The 16,476-nt window shown below is 46.7% G+C and overlaps 1 protein-coding gene across 2 annotated transcripts in view; it reads left to right on the top strand.

The window, feature by feature from the left end:
• The window catches only part of TAGAP (T cell activation RhoGTPase activating protein), a 493,639-nt gene that overhangs the window by 267,105 nt on the left and 210,058 nt on the right, over nucleotides 1–16,476 (top strand). The gene's annotated exons all lie outside the window — the stretch shown is intronic.

Below are 16,476 nucleotides of genomic sequence, written 5' to 3'. Positions count from 1 at the left end.
AGTGCTTGGCCTCTCTGCTGAAACTATCATCGACAATGGCGATTTCGGTGGTGGTTTGGTGAGAAGAGACGAGCGGCCCAGTATAGCAGTACGACCTCTAGACTTTCTGTCTATTCTGTGTATCCATCCGTCTTTATCCGTGTAAACTATCTACCGTTGCTTTTATTATAGCGCCTGCGCTCACAGAGGTTTTATGGCACTGGATGCTGATATTAGGTTGATGGGAGGGTGCCAATGGAAACCCTCAGTGCAATATTTCGTTTTCGTTTGTTCCTGGGTTTCGTGGCTCAGATGCCCCTGTGTGCCTCACAAGTTAGATCACCACCTGTTTTTTTTTGTCTTCATGGCTCACAGGCATCTCTCGAGGGATGGGCGGTGCGGTGTTCAGACATTGCCATCACTGGCTCAGCATAAGGAGCATTTTTGTGACAGAGCAGAGCGGGTCACACAGTGATTTTGCCAATGGCTGTATCGGCTGAGCCGATGCTCCTGTCTGTGTGCTGCAGTGGGTGTGAACAAGTGGATGACACAACAGCAGGTCAATGCATGTAGGGGGCTGACTGCATACCCCTAACAGTAAACATGTTAGACAAATCATTTTAGTAATATAAAAAGGTCTTGGTTACACAACTCAGGGGTGGCCCTGACAAATGCCATAGTTGCTAAATACCAACGCCGTGTGATCCTGAGCGCACCTCGTGCCTAGTTCTTCCATCACCCAAAATTCCTGTCTTTTTATCCCATTCTTACAGGTGCTTCTTCATCCCTGCTTTCTCTCTTGGTCCCAATTTCTCTATCCTTCTCTACCTCCTTTTTCTACCTTTATTTTTTTTTCATTTGCTCCCCTTCCTTCTTCCTTCCTGTCCTTCTCTTTCTCGTTGTTGTTATCTTTCTCACTGTTGTTTTATCTTTCTCTACCCCCTTGTCAATATATTCCTAGCCTTCTATTCATCCCTGCTTCTCAATGTTAACTGTTTTCCTTTCCTTTTCTTCATCCTTCTTTCTTCCCTGGATACTGCTTTCTATCCTTCTCGTTTCCCTTTGTCACTGTCTTCCTATGCGCCGGTGTCCTCCTCGGAAGGATGAACAGCGGATTCCGCTGAGCAAGGATCACATCTTTGCCTCTTTTGGCCAGAGGCAGATGTCATTAAAACCATGAACCATCCTCATGGTCTGGGACTACCGGCCACCCCCTCCTTAACATACTGACAGCATTACCTAATTCAACCATTCAACACATGGGTCTTTGGAAGTCAGGGGGTCAGGGCCCCCCCTGGCCGTATTTATTAAAATATAAAAAACAAAATTAAAATTTTAATAAAATAAACATTTAGACAATTATTAAATGCACATTTCAGAACATTAGATTTACATCCATTTTTGCCATGGTATGATGGGCTAACCTTAACAAATATCTAGTACAGCGTGTTTCCTAACCGAATCTAACATCCTGAAAATAAAAATGCATTCTAATAATTTAAGTCGTACGGCAAGGTCGCTAACCGGTGTCAGATCCTTTTACAGCTACGCTCTCACGTTCGAGATGCGCATGCGCAACCCAGGGCACGTTTCACCCACGTGCGCGCGCAACTCAGGGCACGTTTCACCCATGTGCGCTCCCTGAACTCCATTTAACCATAACAGGAGGGCCCGTACACTCGCGCACCTTGATGACATCATAGTGTCTGTGAGGGGTGGCTACCAGCCTGAGGAAAGCGTAACTCCCTCCCCTGCATCCTTCTAAGTAATGGATATCATATCCTGCCCCTGAAGTTCTGGGAGAGACCAATGGCCCCTTCCGCTGGGCGGCCCCTTTCGTGAATGGGACCGCCCCCCCTAAGGACCTTAAATTGCTGCTCACCGATTATGACCTTACCGCCACAGGCCAGCATAGTTGACCGACTATCTGGCCCCCCCCAAACCGCCTACACTGAAAGGTCATATCTTCCTAATCCAAAAAACCCTCTACCCCTGCTAGTTTGTTCCCTATCCATAGGGCATTCCCTGACTCTGTCCACTGGACCCCCCACCCTGTGAGTAGAGACAACCCCTCTAATAAATGTCAACTCCTCATTATCAGCCGACTGTTATCTACATGGTCCCTCTCAGATGACCCCCTGTGGGATATTCTGCAATTAAGGTGTATGAAATAATTTCCCACTCCAAGTGTTGATCCTCTACCGAGTGATTCTTCACCGAGTGACTCTGCGCACTCCCCAAGTCCACCCCCCCTTTTCCTGCAGTCTGGGAAACAACTGAGCCCCCCTATGGTGCAGTCTGTGTTTTATATTTTGCTAACTAGCTTGCTAGTGCGATTATCCCTTCCACCAGAACCCCCTTTGCCCAATTAAAAACCCCCATTCGTTGTTACCCGCGTGTCAGATAATGACTGAGGGTGGGGGCGTGCCTATCGGGTACCTCTCCTTCCCCACTATGGATGGACAGACCCCATCTTTGGTGTCCCTGTAGTTACTGTGACCGGGGTATCCTGGTACTATCAGTGTACACCTCCCACTGGCGTATCGCGAAGTCTGCTAACCCCCCACACCTGGCCACTCCGCTCCGGGAAATGTTAAGTGTATGTCTACTACTTTACTATGGAAGTCCCCACTTCCCGACCAGGGGTGATGAGGCGTTGCCTAGGCCTATTTATTCCTGGGGTTGCCAAGGCTAGCAATGCACACCCTTGTGCACTGCCCCATCCCTATCGTTGGCCCTACCAATTGGTAACCGTATGCATATACCATGCTGACACTGGTGGCCCTGCGAGCGCAGGTGCCGTTACTGTAGAAAACCAATTTCCTGTTAAGGAAAACACTGCCATTTGTATGTGACGCAACATCCCGCAACATTACTGCGGCCAGCCCAATCCAGGGTTTACACACCAAAAAACAACCAACCCTGTGCTGGCACCTCCTGCGTCTTTGATCGCTCGCCCATCACACTTGCGTTGTTGCTTGCCATCCTCTACCTGAAGTAAGCATCCCTTGGGCTGTCCACCTGTTGCAGCTGTTGTGATGTGGAGCACTCCAGGTATCCACCATGGACCCGGTCATACATAAATGGAAAAGATAAACACAAACCATTAGTGTTTCTGGCGATAACTGCTGTACACGTGCTAGTCTTACATTACCATCACTTGCTAAGTTTTAGATAAGATTAGCGCCAGATGACTACTCATTAACACTTCGACAGTAAATGTTAAGCATAGCCTCAGTTTGTGTCCCATGTATTGTGATTGAATTAGTGTTACGGAGAGTGCCCTGTAGAATGACCTTTATTAGAGAATAATAGCCTCAGTTTGTGTCCCATGTATTGTGATTGAATTAGTATTACGGAGAGTGCCCTGTAGAATGACCTTTATTAGAGAATAATATCCCGTGTGCAGTACAGTGACCCAGTGGCAGTGCCACGGCACATTTATGGCTACTAAAAATTCTGCTGTAGACCAGGACATCACCTCCTATTCCTGGTTTTCCACCCACGTCTTTAGGCCATAGGGTCTAGGTTTGAAAAGGACAGTCTGTTTGCCAGTGCAGCATGTAGGTCGTTAAGCATAGGATCAGCACCGCCCTAACCATGCTAGGCTGTAAAATTGGCTTCCTATTTTCACATTCATTGTTACTACAACAACGTTGTGCTGCAGGCGAGGACATCGCCTCTTAATCCTGGTTTTCTACCCACGTCTTTATGCATAGGATCTATGTGTGAAAACAAGACAGTCTACTTAACAGTGCAGCATCAAAGTCTTTAGCTAAAAGGATTAGCACAGCCCTAACTATGCCAGGCTGCAAGCTGGCACAAGAGCCTTTTTCGCTCGCCACTTTGGCTTCTGGTAATTATCATCCTAGCCAACCAGACATGATCACAAGCATCCCCAGAACTATGTGATGCCGCAACTAGGCTCTTGGGCACCTTTTAGGTGTGACATCAGGGTGTGTAGGATTATCAGGACCCCAAGTAGTCGGTCGTAGCGTGGGGAAGTTCCACGTTTGCTGAAACTATCAGATCGGTTGTACTCACCTGAGATGACCTGTGAGATAAAGGCTTTTCCTTCGCGTGGGTCCCCGTGTGTCACTACCTTGAGTGCTTCCTGTTGGCCCCCACCGTGCTAAAGGCTGCAAGCCCCGTCAGCATGCCTACCGTGGTCCGTATACCATTTTTGATATATGGTTTGGTACGCCCCTAGGGCACAACGTATACTGTGCTAAGTTACTGCGTGTTAAACAAATTTACTGACTGTAATTCTTTGCCTCATAGCCTCCTACAGGGACCAGAGGGATGTGTTTAGAATAGATACGTATATATACATCCACCTGGTGTGGTTCAACTTACATTTCCTCGCTCGTGCGATTTTGACTGGTAAAACAAGCTGCTTTACCTCCCTACAAGCCTTCGCCTGACGTCTGCTCTCCACAGCTACCACTAGGATAGCTTTCTAATAAGGTTGCCTTTAACCTACCAACAATAAAGGTCGTTTAGACTGGTGCTCCCTGATCTGGCTAGATCAATGTTTAAGGCCTTTTGAACCACCTACACATCATCTCCAGGAGAAAGGCGGAACACTACAAACAAGACGTAAGCAATGCAGACAACAAGAGTGGCAACACCTCAGATTCTCACTCAGGTTTCAATAAGAAATCCACTTGAGGACTCCGTTTAAGGTCCCAGTGGCCAAGCCCTGGAAGTCATAGTCACCTAAGATTAGCTGCATTCAGTAATGCCTAAAGTTCAGAAGAGAAGATTTGTTTCTAAAATCCAACCAACACACTCCACGGCAGAATGCTATTCCATACTGATGAGAAAGGAAGGGGGGGGCCCTAAATGACCGTCCCTAACCCATAGATCGAATTCATAGCATATATCTGCCCGACCTCCTTGCACCCGTATGAGAAAGGCGGGGAACTTAACATTTAAATGGTCTCCCTGACTCAATTTAATATAATCACGGTGGTACACCTACTCAAGCGCTACAGGATCTCCATAGTTTAGCTTTCTGCCCTGAGTTGCAACAGAACGTAGTTGACGTCTGTGCTCAGCATAGTTGCCGCTGTTCATGGAAAATCTACTTCTTAGTCTCAATTCCCGTATTTTCAAACAATGGCCTAAGATCATCATTTACCTTTTACAGTTTGAGTCCCTAAATAAATTGGTCACCTGTCTGATTTGACTAATCGGGCAACGTCACAGTTGGTTTTCCTGTTATCTGTTAAGGAAATTGCTTTACTGGCACCAATAAGCAAGCGAAGGCTAGGTCATAATGACTTCACTAGTGGGTCTTCGCACCGACAACCCGGAAATTGCTAAAGGTGTGAGTGTGCATACCGCACATTCCACATCCAAACCCTTCTTGGACTAGGTCATGGTGGAATTCATACCTGCTCTTTCTTTCTCCTAACGCTGAACTAAGAAGCAAGATGCTTCGGATATTTACAGGACAGCTGCCTTGACCGTTGTAATCTGAAATATATATTGTGTGACATATCTTTGGTCAAAAAATTAGCCAATCTGCAGTCCAGTTTCACTCGTGCTAGGGAAGAGTTTCCGCTTCTCAGTGCAAGCATGGGGTCTCTTACTCACGAGCATAGAGGTAGAGGCCTCGTGTCACCTGCGACACCTTGAGCCACTCCTGGCTTTGTCCCCAACACAAATTGTATTCTGGGAAAACATTTCCAGCTAAAACCTGCACAAGCTAAAGGTCTAACAAGACTTATGGCCCACTCTGCACTTACCAGTCATGCTGCCTATTATATCACCCACGTGCTGATTGTCATTTACGAAACATGTGCAGACTGGCACCCTTTACAGTTTATTCAAAGAAACCTCGCACAAAGCTGTTCTTGTCGGTATTATTATTATTATTATTATTATTTATTTTTGTAGAGCGCGTAGTCACCAAGAGGTATCCCAGCGCTGGTGGACCCTATCTCCTAAGTTCAGTGGACCGGGGGAGAACGTCAGGAATGGGGGCAGGCAGTAAGGGGTGCGGCGAGGGTGAGTCATTGGGGAAAAAGGTGAGTCTTAAGCAGCTTCCTGAAGCGAAGATATTGCGGTTCCAGTCGCAGGTCGTGGGGAAGCAAGTTCCAGAGACGTGCAGTATGGACCGAGAAACGTCTTCCTCCTGAGCGGGCTTTCTTATGTCTGGGGATCCTGATGAAGTTTTCCGTATCCGAGCGGAGGGGTCGTGTGGGTTTGTAGGGTGTGAAATACTCTGAAATACCCAGCCCTCCTCTGCGACCCACATGTGGACAAATAATAACCAACAAACACTTTGAGCTAAAAGTTAAACCGAGTGCGTCAGTACATTAATAAGCAGAGGTTAAAAGTATGTAACACATTTTGAAATTTACATTGGTCGGAAACTCGACGAAAACCATTTTAAAAGTTTTAGTCGCCACTGCAGTGGAATAATCGGGCTATTTTGGCAATAACGAGCGATCTGTGATCTCACCAGCCCGCCCCACATCATTAAGCTTCCTAGGGAGGGGAGGTGCCTTCAAATGAATGCAGCCTAATATCCCTATGTTAACCAAACGTGCAGTGCTTTTCCATGATATTTCAGGAGCTTTTCCATGAAAAGTGCATTTACTCTTAAAACCCGAGCTATCTGCACGCTTCTAAGACTTGTAAATTGTAAATAAAACAGCTTCCTATTCAGAACAGAAAGAACAGTTTACCGCTGCAAATTGCTATTCCACCCTCCCACGGTTTCAATGTAGATAAGTGATGCTCCCTGGGCATAACTAAAGCATTATAGCCCATCGCAAAAAGGGGTAATACGGGTCATTACAAGCCCCCTTCCAAGATACCTGCACGATGCCGTGCACACGGCAATAGCAGCAGCAACGCAGCGGAGCTGCAGGGGGGGGAGACTCGCGGTAAACAGCATAGTAGCCTTCCCTCTATCCTCTTGGCTCCAATCCCGCAAAGCGCCAAATTTATTATACCAGTTCGAGGGGTTGGAATGACGCTCCCTCCATATGAAGGAAGCAGCCAGGACAAAGAGTAACTCCTATGATATTTTGGCGGGGTAACTAAGCCCTGCGGACCGCAGGTACTCCCCACACCCATTTGTATTAACACCACACCACACACACGTGTAATAAACAGTTGTTGAGCTAACACTATGGCTCGAACACTGGTCCCCCGCTCTTAAGCCGGAAGCTCTTACCGCTGAACTACCATTCCTCCCTAACGTTTTAGCAAAACCTTCAATGTCCGTGAAGTCCCAGGACAAGGGCACTAGCGTTATGGCTATCCTCACGTTTTATGCAACCTGTGAGAAGCATGGCAATGCAATACTTTGTTCCAAGCAACTTAACTTTTAGAAGTGGCGATGTCGTTCTTTTATCTGCGAAAACGGTTCCTCAACGACGACGCTGCTCCTCCTCTTTGAATCTTCGACGACACTGCTGCTTTCCCTCGGACCGGAGACCTGAAAGCGGATTCACCCGCATTTCACAGCACTTCACCCTCGCGCTCCACAATTCACCCGCAGCTTCGGGCCACTTCACCCTCGCGCTCCACGCCATTCCGGCTGACTTGTAGAAGGAGACCGCACACCTGCAGAGGAGAAAAATTGAAAAGAAATTACGGGCCGCCGGGGGCCCGGGTGCTGCAGCATGTTCCGTGGGGCAAAACAATCTGCCACAGTTGTCCGCCCCGATGAACGTCGCTCCATGTTGTCCGCTCCTTCCCAGGATTTAGCTCCTCCGCCATTCCTGCACTGCTGGCACCAGCTGACTTGAAGTAGGAGGCAAACCTGCAGAAGGGACAAAAAATAATGAAAATTACACCGCCCCACGGTGGGGCGAGGAGCGAGCCTGGGAGCGCGGGCACAAAGAGGCCGCTTCCCGCGCTCCCCAGGCTCTTAACCCCTTCGAGGCCCCGCCCCCTTGCCCCGGAAGTGCACAACTGCTGGGAGGGGCCGGGCCCCGCCATGCCTGCGTGGGGGCCGATTGGCCCCCCCTTTTCTAAAGTGATGCAAATCCCGCGTGCAAACACACCTACACATACACATGGTGGGAGCCAGAGTATTATACAGTATTAACCCCCTCAGGGCGGGCTGATACTTACAGGTGAGTGCATGGCGGCGGGCGAGGGTACGAGGCACAGCTCCTGTGCTCGGAGTGGGCTCGGCAGGTCATAGAGGCACCAGGGAGGGGGCCCCTCTCCTCATTGGCTGGCACTCAGAGCTGTCTGTAAGGGCGGAGCACCGTTACCTTTGCCCAGGGAGGGAGGGAACCAGCTCCAGGCAGGGAGTCCGTCCAGCTGGTGTGAGGAGGGGCACACGGTGTGTCTGCGCTTTCGCAGCGCCTGCCCCTCCACTGATTCACACGGGGAGGGAGGGGGACGCTGGGTCTCAACCCCGTGATTAAAAGTCTATTTACAAGTCGGGCTTATAGTCCTGTCGTAAACTTTATTGCGGAAAGGTAATCCTGTCTGATGCAATCCCTGCTGCATTTCACGTTTTATCTTATCTTGCATTTCCTAGGAATATTTACTTTTTTCAAGCTGTGTTTTTCTGCATTTCTTTCACGCAGCATGAGCCTCGTACATGCTCTGAACTCAGTCACAGGGTGAGTTCCAGTTGTGGGTGGTTGTGAGGGGCTCGAATGAGAGATCTGGGGTTGAGGAAGGCAGTGTGAGTTTCTCGTAGTACCTTGTCATCCGGACCTAATTTGAGCCCGTGTTTAACAGTGAGGTTCCCCTGGTGCTCAGATTTGGGGACCTGTTCTCTTATTTTTCCCTTATCAGACTTTGACGTAGAACAAGAGACAAAAAACGCAAAAGGGCGAAAGAAGGGGGGCGCGAAAGACTAAAAACAGTGACAGAAAATCCCAGGGATAAGAAAGAAGCCGAGTGAGTGAAATAAAAGGGAAGGAAGTGATAATGTTTCAAGTCCGAAAATGTGATGCTGCGAATTAAACATTCCTACGGCTTTTTGGCGCCTTGATTGTCCTCATTCTACCATTCACCATTTTCCTCTGAAGCCTCTCTGTTAGGCAGGGGCCAACACCCATTGGGCTGAACAGGCTTCAGATACCCCACCACCCCACACTCCTCAGCTGCCACTTCCCCAGACTCTTTGTTCAGTTTTATTTCCATAATCTGTAATGGTGATGTGTTTCAGAATGTTTCCTTTAGTGGGACAGCTGACCGTGCCTGGAGCACCGCCGGTTGGCATAGACACTGCTCGTTGGTACCAGGTGTATAGGGCAGAGACACAGAGGTAACCTAGGCATAGACAGTTGGAAATACACTAAGCTCTGCCCCCCCTTCTATCACTCGTCGATTATAGGTATGCACACAAAACAACCGTAATTTATTATTAATTCCTATTTGTAGAGCACAGACATAGCATCTCTTAGTGTTTCAAGGTACCAGGGCCAGCAAGGAGATTGGGTGGGTTGATGCCTGGAGTCACATGGTGCAGGGGAGCTAACTTAACTCCCACCTTATCGACCGCTGGAAATATAGCTGACGATGGTTGCCGGTTGGGAATCCACCAATGGTTTGTTCAGAATAGCCAAGCACTGGAAACATGGCTGTGCTTGCTTCCTTCCCCCCTGGCTGTGCTTGCTTCCCTGCCCCCTGCCCGTGCTCGCTTCCCTGCCCCCTGGCTGTGCTTGCTTCCCCGCCCCTGGCTCTGCTTGCTCCCCCGCCCCCTGGTTCCCCTTCCCCTGGCTGTGCTTGCTCCCCTGCAACCTGGCTGTGCTTGCTCCCCTGCAACCTGGCTGTGCTTGCTTCCCTGCCACCTGGCTGTGCTTGCTTCCCTGCCACCTGGCTGTGCTTGTTTCCCTGCCACCTGGCTGTGCTTGCTTCCCTGCCACCTGGCTGTGCTTGCTTCCCTGCCCCCTCGCTGTGCTTGCTTCCCTGCCCCCTCGCTGTGCTTGCTTCCCTGCCCCCTGAGTGTGTGTGTGGCTCTGGCTGGATGTGTGTGGCTCTGGGTGGGTGTGTGTGGCTCTGGGTGGGTATGTGTGGCTCTGGGTGGGTATGTGTGGCTCTGGGTGGGTGTGTGTGGCTCTGGGTGTGTGTGTGTGGCTCTGGGTGTGTGTGTGGCTCTGGGTGTGTGTGTGTGTGGCTCTGGGTGTGTGTGTGTGTCTCTGGGTGTGTGTGTGTGTGGCTCTGGGGGTGTGTGTGTGTGGCTCTGGGTGTGTGTGTGTGTGGCTCTGGGTGTGTGTGTGTGTGGCTCTGGGTGTGTGTGTGTGTGTGTGGCTCTGGGTGTGTGTGGCTCTGGGTGTGTGTGTATGTGTGTGGCTCTGGGTGTGTGTCTGTGTGGCTCTGGGTGTGTGTGGCTCTGGGTGGGTGTGTGTGGCTCTGGGTGTGTGTGTGGCTCTGGGTGTGTGTGTGTGTGTGGCTCTGGGTGTGTGTGTGTGTGTGGCTCTGGGTGTGTGTGTGTATGTGTGGCTCTGTGTGGCTCTGGGTGTGTGTGTGTGTGTGTGCGTGTGGCTCTGGGTGTGTGTGCGTGTGGCTCTGGGTGTGTGTGCGTGTGGCTCTGGGTGTGTGTGCGTGTGGCTCTGGGTGTGTGTGTGGCTCTGGGTGTGTGTGTGTGGCTGGCTCTGGGTGTGTGTGGCTCTGGGTGTGTGTGTGGTAGTAATTGCTGTCTGCTGAGCTCGTCCGTAGGGTACAATAGGTCTCATTTGCGAGAGATAAAGCTAATGGCAATGTAAATGACAATGCCATTTATTTATCTGTTTTCCAAACCAACACATAAATACAAATGTTGTCATTTACAATGCAGATAGCTCTAACTTTTGCAAAGGTGAAACCGTTGCATTGTAAATGCTTGTTTGTAACTGCGTGCATGGCAGAGTGTGGAAAAGTAAGCAAACTTCGTGAACGGAGCGCAGTTCATCGCTCAGGTCTACCTCTGAGTAGATGATTACGAACAACAGGGGCAACCCTAGAACCTGAACCAGGGGCTAAATAATACTGGAATCCTAACAATGGTTCAAGTACAACATTAAGAAATGAAAAAAATTGAAACATACATAAAAAACAAAATGCTAAAACTTTTAAGTTGAAACAAGAGGAAGCAAGAAAAGAAAAGTGGAAAAGTAGAACCGTGTTAACCAGCAGGTATAACACCCAAAACCCATGCACAGATAACTTTGGATTTATAAAGTTTATAATCACTAATATGTGGCTTTAAATGAAGATTATAAATTTTTTGTTGTGTGTCTCTGTTTTATTTTGAACCATGTTTTTTTGTAGTTTCCCCCGCCACACTGTTTGTTTACACATGTCATTGTTTATATTTGTAATTGTGTATGATCTTTTTGATAAATTGTATATGATTCACCTTTAGTGTAATAAAAAATAAAGACTGAAAACAGAGAGTCAAGCCCCAACAGACGTCCATAAGGACAAGCTGACTGTGTTCCTGGCACTGATTTTGCCACCTCTGAGGCCAGGGGTCGCAAAGGCACCACCAGGGGTCGCAAGGGGTATGCCAGGGGTCACAGCTGCTAACCCTGGCTACCCCTAAATGACATCCATGAGAAACAGTAGACTCAAAAACAGCCTGTGCTCTGGCCTCTTCTCACTGCCCTTGCTTGGCACTGCGCGCACAAAGTTCTGCTGTAAAGGAATGTTTAAGCAACTTCGAGCCCATCGGCCACTCTAAATTTCATATATGTACTAGTCGGTGTTGCACATTTGTGCAGCACGGGTGCAAATAGGTTTAGGGCTTATTTACAAGCCCCTTGTGCCGCCGATGCGTCACTTTTAATATGGGAAAAATTGAGGTACCGGCGGCGCAAATAAGCCTCCCTGTGTGGCCACCTGCCGCGCACCAACATCTGATTGTCAGTTATCGTCGACGAATCTCTTCAGCGGCTTTCACTTTGTAGCTTTACAAGACTTGACACCAAAGGTGACAGATATTCAGTCGTCAGGTTTGATTACTTCCTGTTTGGTAGATTCGAGGGAGTCTGACATAACTGGCCTTCATTCTGGTATTTTCCCCACAGTTGATGCGTAACCACGGATTAAAGGTCACTCACACTTGCAGGCCGGGGGCAGGAGGTGTTGTGAGGCTGTCGACGTCGACATTGTGTTGGTGCCAGGAGGGTGGGTGGTAGTGTGGGCGTGTTTGCTGCTGTCTTCACGTCGCAAAGGCTAATACACACCAGCGTGACGTATTATAAGAATTTTCTAGAAAAAAGAAACAAAGGAGAACAATGTACGTTGAACTACGGACATTGCCTTTATGATAAAATAAAACATAAGGAGGGAATGCCAATTTGAGAAATTGTCAAGCTAACATGAGCAAAATGAAACTGGTCTTCTGCCAACATAGAACAGGCACGTTGTCAGGGCCACTGGAATTATGCGTCAGGGGAGCACCAAATTATGTGTAAGTGTGGACTAAATTATGCAGCAAGAAAAGGCAAATTATGCAGCATAAAGGAGTACATTTTTTGATACTGTTAATTTGTTTGTTTTTATTTTTTTCACATGGTACTCCTGTCTCGGCAAAGATTTCACCTCATTAGTAACAGTTTAACTACCAAATACAGAAATGTGTAATCAAAAGATGACCAGATAAATTTTGCAAAAAGCCTTCCCGTGCATGTGAACCCAATTTACAACTTTTGATCCGTTTGAGATAGAATATTTTTGTGATCAAATCTGCAGATTATGCATCAGATGATGGATTATGTGGCAAATGTGACAAATCCATAATTCTGCAAAAAAAAGCAGCGGTTGCGAAATCGCATCATTCCAGTGGCCCTGGACATTGTACATTGACCAAGGTTTCTAAATATTTTCTGGTTGTAGAGAACAGAACCTGGAGTGGGACCAGTTTGCAGTCAAATTCGAAGTGGATCATTAATTTCATTTTAAAAGATTTATTTTTGATGTCTCGTTAAAGTCTTTGGATGCATACATTTCATTACAGGCATTACCATTATATCAAAATCCATGTAGTTTAAAATTTCAAAAACCATCAAAACTCTATCATAAAGTTACAATTAATTGAAAATCTGTTAGGTTCTCTTTCACCTAGAGTGTATCGCTACCTGAAGTTAATTAGCAGACCCCAAGGAAATTGTCTTTAATTTCCAATATTTCCAGAATTAACAGTCTTCACAGATTTTTAGAGTCCGTTTATATGATTTGGCCTTGCATACTTCAAATGAATAAAAATAGAGTTTCACCTTCCTCCTTGTACCATCACAAAAACAATTTAGGGAATTTCCATTTTACCGCTTCATGGCAAAGCTTCAAATTACTGAGTTCTGAACAGTCAGAAGACATTACAATAGGAAACCTTGGAGTCCTTCTTCGTCACATTCCTTACACCTTGAGTGATCTTTCAGTCTCACAGATGTTGTTTACCTAGCATGAGTAAAAAACTTCTCCAATATGGCTGTCGTTACCTCCTCGTCTGTCTTCCTCGCAGAGTCCTTACACCTTGAGATAATATTGAAGCAAGAAATGATTGATTATTTGATTCCTTGACAACAAAAAGAAGGAACACGAAACAAAACATTTTGATGCAGTTTTATTTTGGTTCTCTAATTTATAAATGTATAGTCCATGCAATGAAGGCAACTCATGAGAGGCAACCCTAAAGTCTGCTAAAAACAGCACCTCACAATTTCAGACAATATTTTTACATAAAAGTGTGAGAGTACGACCAAGTAGCAACTTAACAAACATCCTTAAGGAAAACCCCCTTAAAAGCTTCCCAGGATGTAGTCATTCCTCTGGTAGACTTTCAGTGAACATGATTAGGAAAATTCAAACCTAAGACCTCGTAAGATTTGGCCATTGCCTTTTTTATCCATAAGGAAAGGGTAGACGTGGAACGGCATAGACCTCTACCTGAGAGACCAAAAGTAATGAACAGAGAATTAGCTTTGCTGAAAGAAGCTATCCTATCTAGACAAACAGACAGAACCCTAGGCAAATCTACAGTATGCAAATTAGCTTCTTCCTTGGAGAAAGATTAGGTTGGAAAACCAATAATATTTTGCCCTCATACAATAGAATCTGGAGAAAACATTGAGATGAAAAAATGGACGTGGTTTTAGAATTACTTTGTCTGGGAAGAAGCACAAAAATGGAGCTTAAAATAAGGAATTTCTCCAATACTCCTATCTGAACAAATGACCACCAAGAACACCACCTTTACAGAGAGAATCTTAACATCCGAAGATTCCAGAAGTTCAAAGGAGGAGTCTGTATGGCCTGAAGAACCACTGGAAGATCCCACGAAGAAATAGTGCAGCAAAAAACTGAACTATTGAGACAGAAAGTCTTCAGCAAACAAGGCGCTAAAGAGGAAGTAGAAGAGACATCAGCTCCTTTAAAATCTTGGAATGCTACACATTGAGCTTTAATAGTCGAGACTGCTAGGCCGAGCAGGAAACTGACCTTCAGAAAATCTAGAACTCTGATAGGATCACAGGAAACCAGGGAAAATTCTTTGTTTCTACACCAGAATTCAAAATTGCACCAATGGCGACTGTAAGATGTAAGGGTAGAGGTTCATCTTGACAGCTGAATACTTTCAGACACCTCAGAAGAGCATCCCTGGGCAATTCCATTTACCTTCTCAAGAGCCATTCCCCAGGTTCAGACTCCTGAGAGCATCTGAGGATAGAAGAGGAAGTATCAGAGGAGATGGGTGAATGGGAAACTGCTGGTGCGGAAGCACCATCATTTGAATAACAAGACCTCCTGGACCACCCTGGAGCTACAAGAGACCTCTGCACTATCCTACCCGATCTTCCTCAGGATGCCGGAAGTCAACTGGAGTTGTGGAAAACAATAAAGGAGCCCTGGGGGTCAAGGGATTGAAAGAGCATCTATCACCAAGGCTCTCTCTTGTATGTCCTAATCAAGCAACTCATAGTAACGTGGACCCACTTGACAGCACCCTCTACCCTTTTATCAACGTCATCAGCAGGAAGGGCATCTTCGTAAACTACAGTGCCCTGTGAATATAATCCTGCCCTCAAAATATCAATGTTCACAGCTGCCAGAAATGTCTTTTCCAATGGGTAATGCCTAGTAAAGAATCTAGGAAAAGATCATTCAGCCACATCTTTGCATTTGTGTGTAAGCTCACTGCGAATAGCCCTGTGCAACGGAAGAGACTCCAGCTCAATGCACTGTCCTCCCCACCAGAAAGAGGAGGAAGAAAATTTAAATTCTGTCTCAAACGATGGAGGAGTTCAGCCAGCTGGGAGCTCTGGATAAAGCGACCCCTTCTTTGCCCTTCATCAGGGTACCCCACTGGCTCCTCTTTTGTTTGAATTCTCTGGGCTGCAGCAATGGAGGGCTCCTATCTACCTCTAAATGCAGCTTGTTCCGCAGTGTCAACGATTTTCTGCAAAGCTGACAGTGCCACAGAAGAAGGACCAACAATCTCTCCTGATGCCCCTTAATGGTGTGCGTCGGCTTCATCTATTTCTTTCATGTTGCCAGACTGTCAAGCTGACTGCAGCTACCAGCTTTAGTTGGATACCAGGCACCTAAATAATGTGGAGCTCCCTAAATTCTCACATAAGCCACCATGATGAAACCAGGCAATGCAGGCAACAAAATATCGATCCCGCAAAAAAGAAACACAGATTCAATGTAACCTTAAGAATGCAATAAAGGGCACAGCCTTAAGGAATCAATATACTAGCACCCAAGCCTTTAAATAGTAAAGACCACCTAACTAGTCCTGACTACAAGGCTCATCACCTACAGCTGCGCCTCTGGTCTCAGTGGTAATTCCTCATTCTAAGTCCTCTAGACAGTGCTGCAGCACCTTCTCTGGTCCCGTTGGTAATTCTCCATTCTAAGTTCTCTAGACTGTGCTGCTAGCTACTACTCTGGCCCCGTCTGTAATTGCTCATTCTAAGGGCTGCAGATTTTAGTTGAGTTTGCCAGACAGACACCTGCTTTCAATGTCTATCTGGAGCAAAACCTGTCTGAATTGTATACTTTTGGTATTTTTATGTATATATGCGCTTTTATTAGATTGCTGCTTTAATATGCAAAGCTGTACCCTCTTGCTAATTGTTTACTTTGAGCTAGAGGGTAACTTTGCCATTTTAAATCATTCTTTTATGGTGTTGTATGTATATATATGTTTTGAGATGAACTTTATAAGATTTTTGTGATCGAAAGTAAAGTTTTATGATGATGATGAATCAAATCAGGGCTCCAGATTATTAGCTGCGTCTATCAGGTAGACACCTATTTACCTTGGCCGTCAGGAGGAAACCCAGCAAACTCTTTTGCCACCTGTCACCAGACCAACCATTTTATCAAAGTTACGCTTCAGCCAATGATCGCTCATCAAGTTAAGAAGCACCAGCAAGCAGGTCATGGAACAGAGATGCTGTTTCATCCAGATCACCCACCATTTTGCTGATGATCTCAGTGTCATCCGCATAGATATAGAAAGCAACAAAGGGCGACTTGATAAGAGAGCCATAAGAGTAGTTGTTTATAACATAAAAAATG

Source organism: Lissotriton helveticus, chromosome 6 (genome assembly GCF_964261635.1).
Source record: "Lissotriton helveticus chromosome 6, aLisHel1.1, whole genome shotgun sequence".
Classification (NCBI taxonomy): Eukaryota; Metazoa; Chordata; class Amphibia; order Caudata; family Salamandridae; genus Lissotriton; species Lissotriton helveticus.
This window is presented reverse-complemented; position numbering and strand designations above follow the sequence as displayed.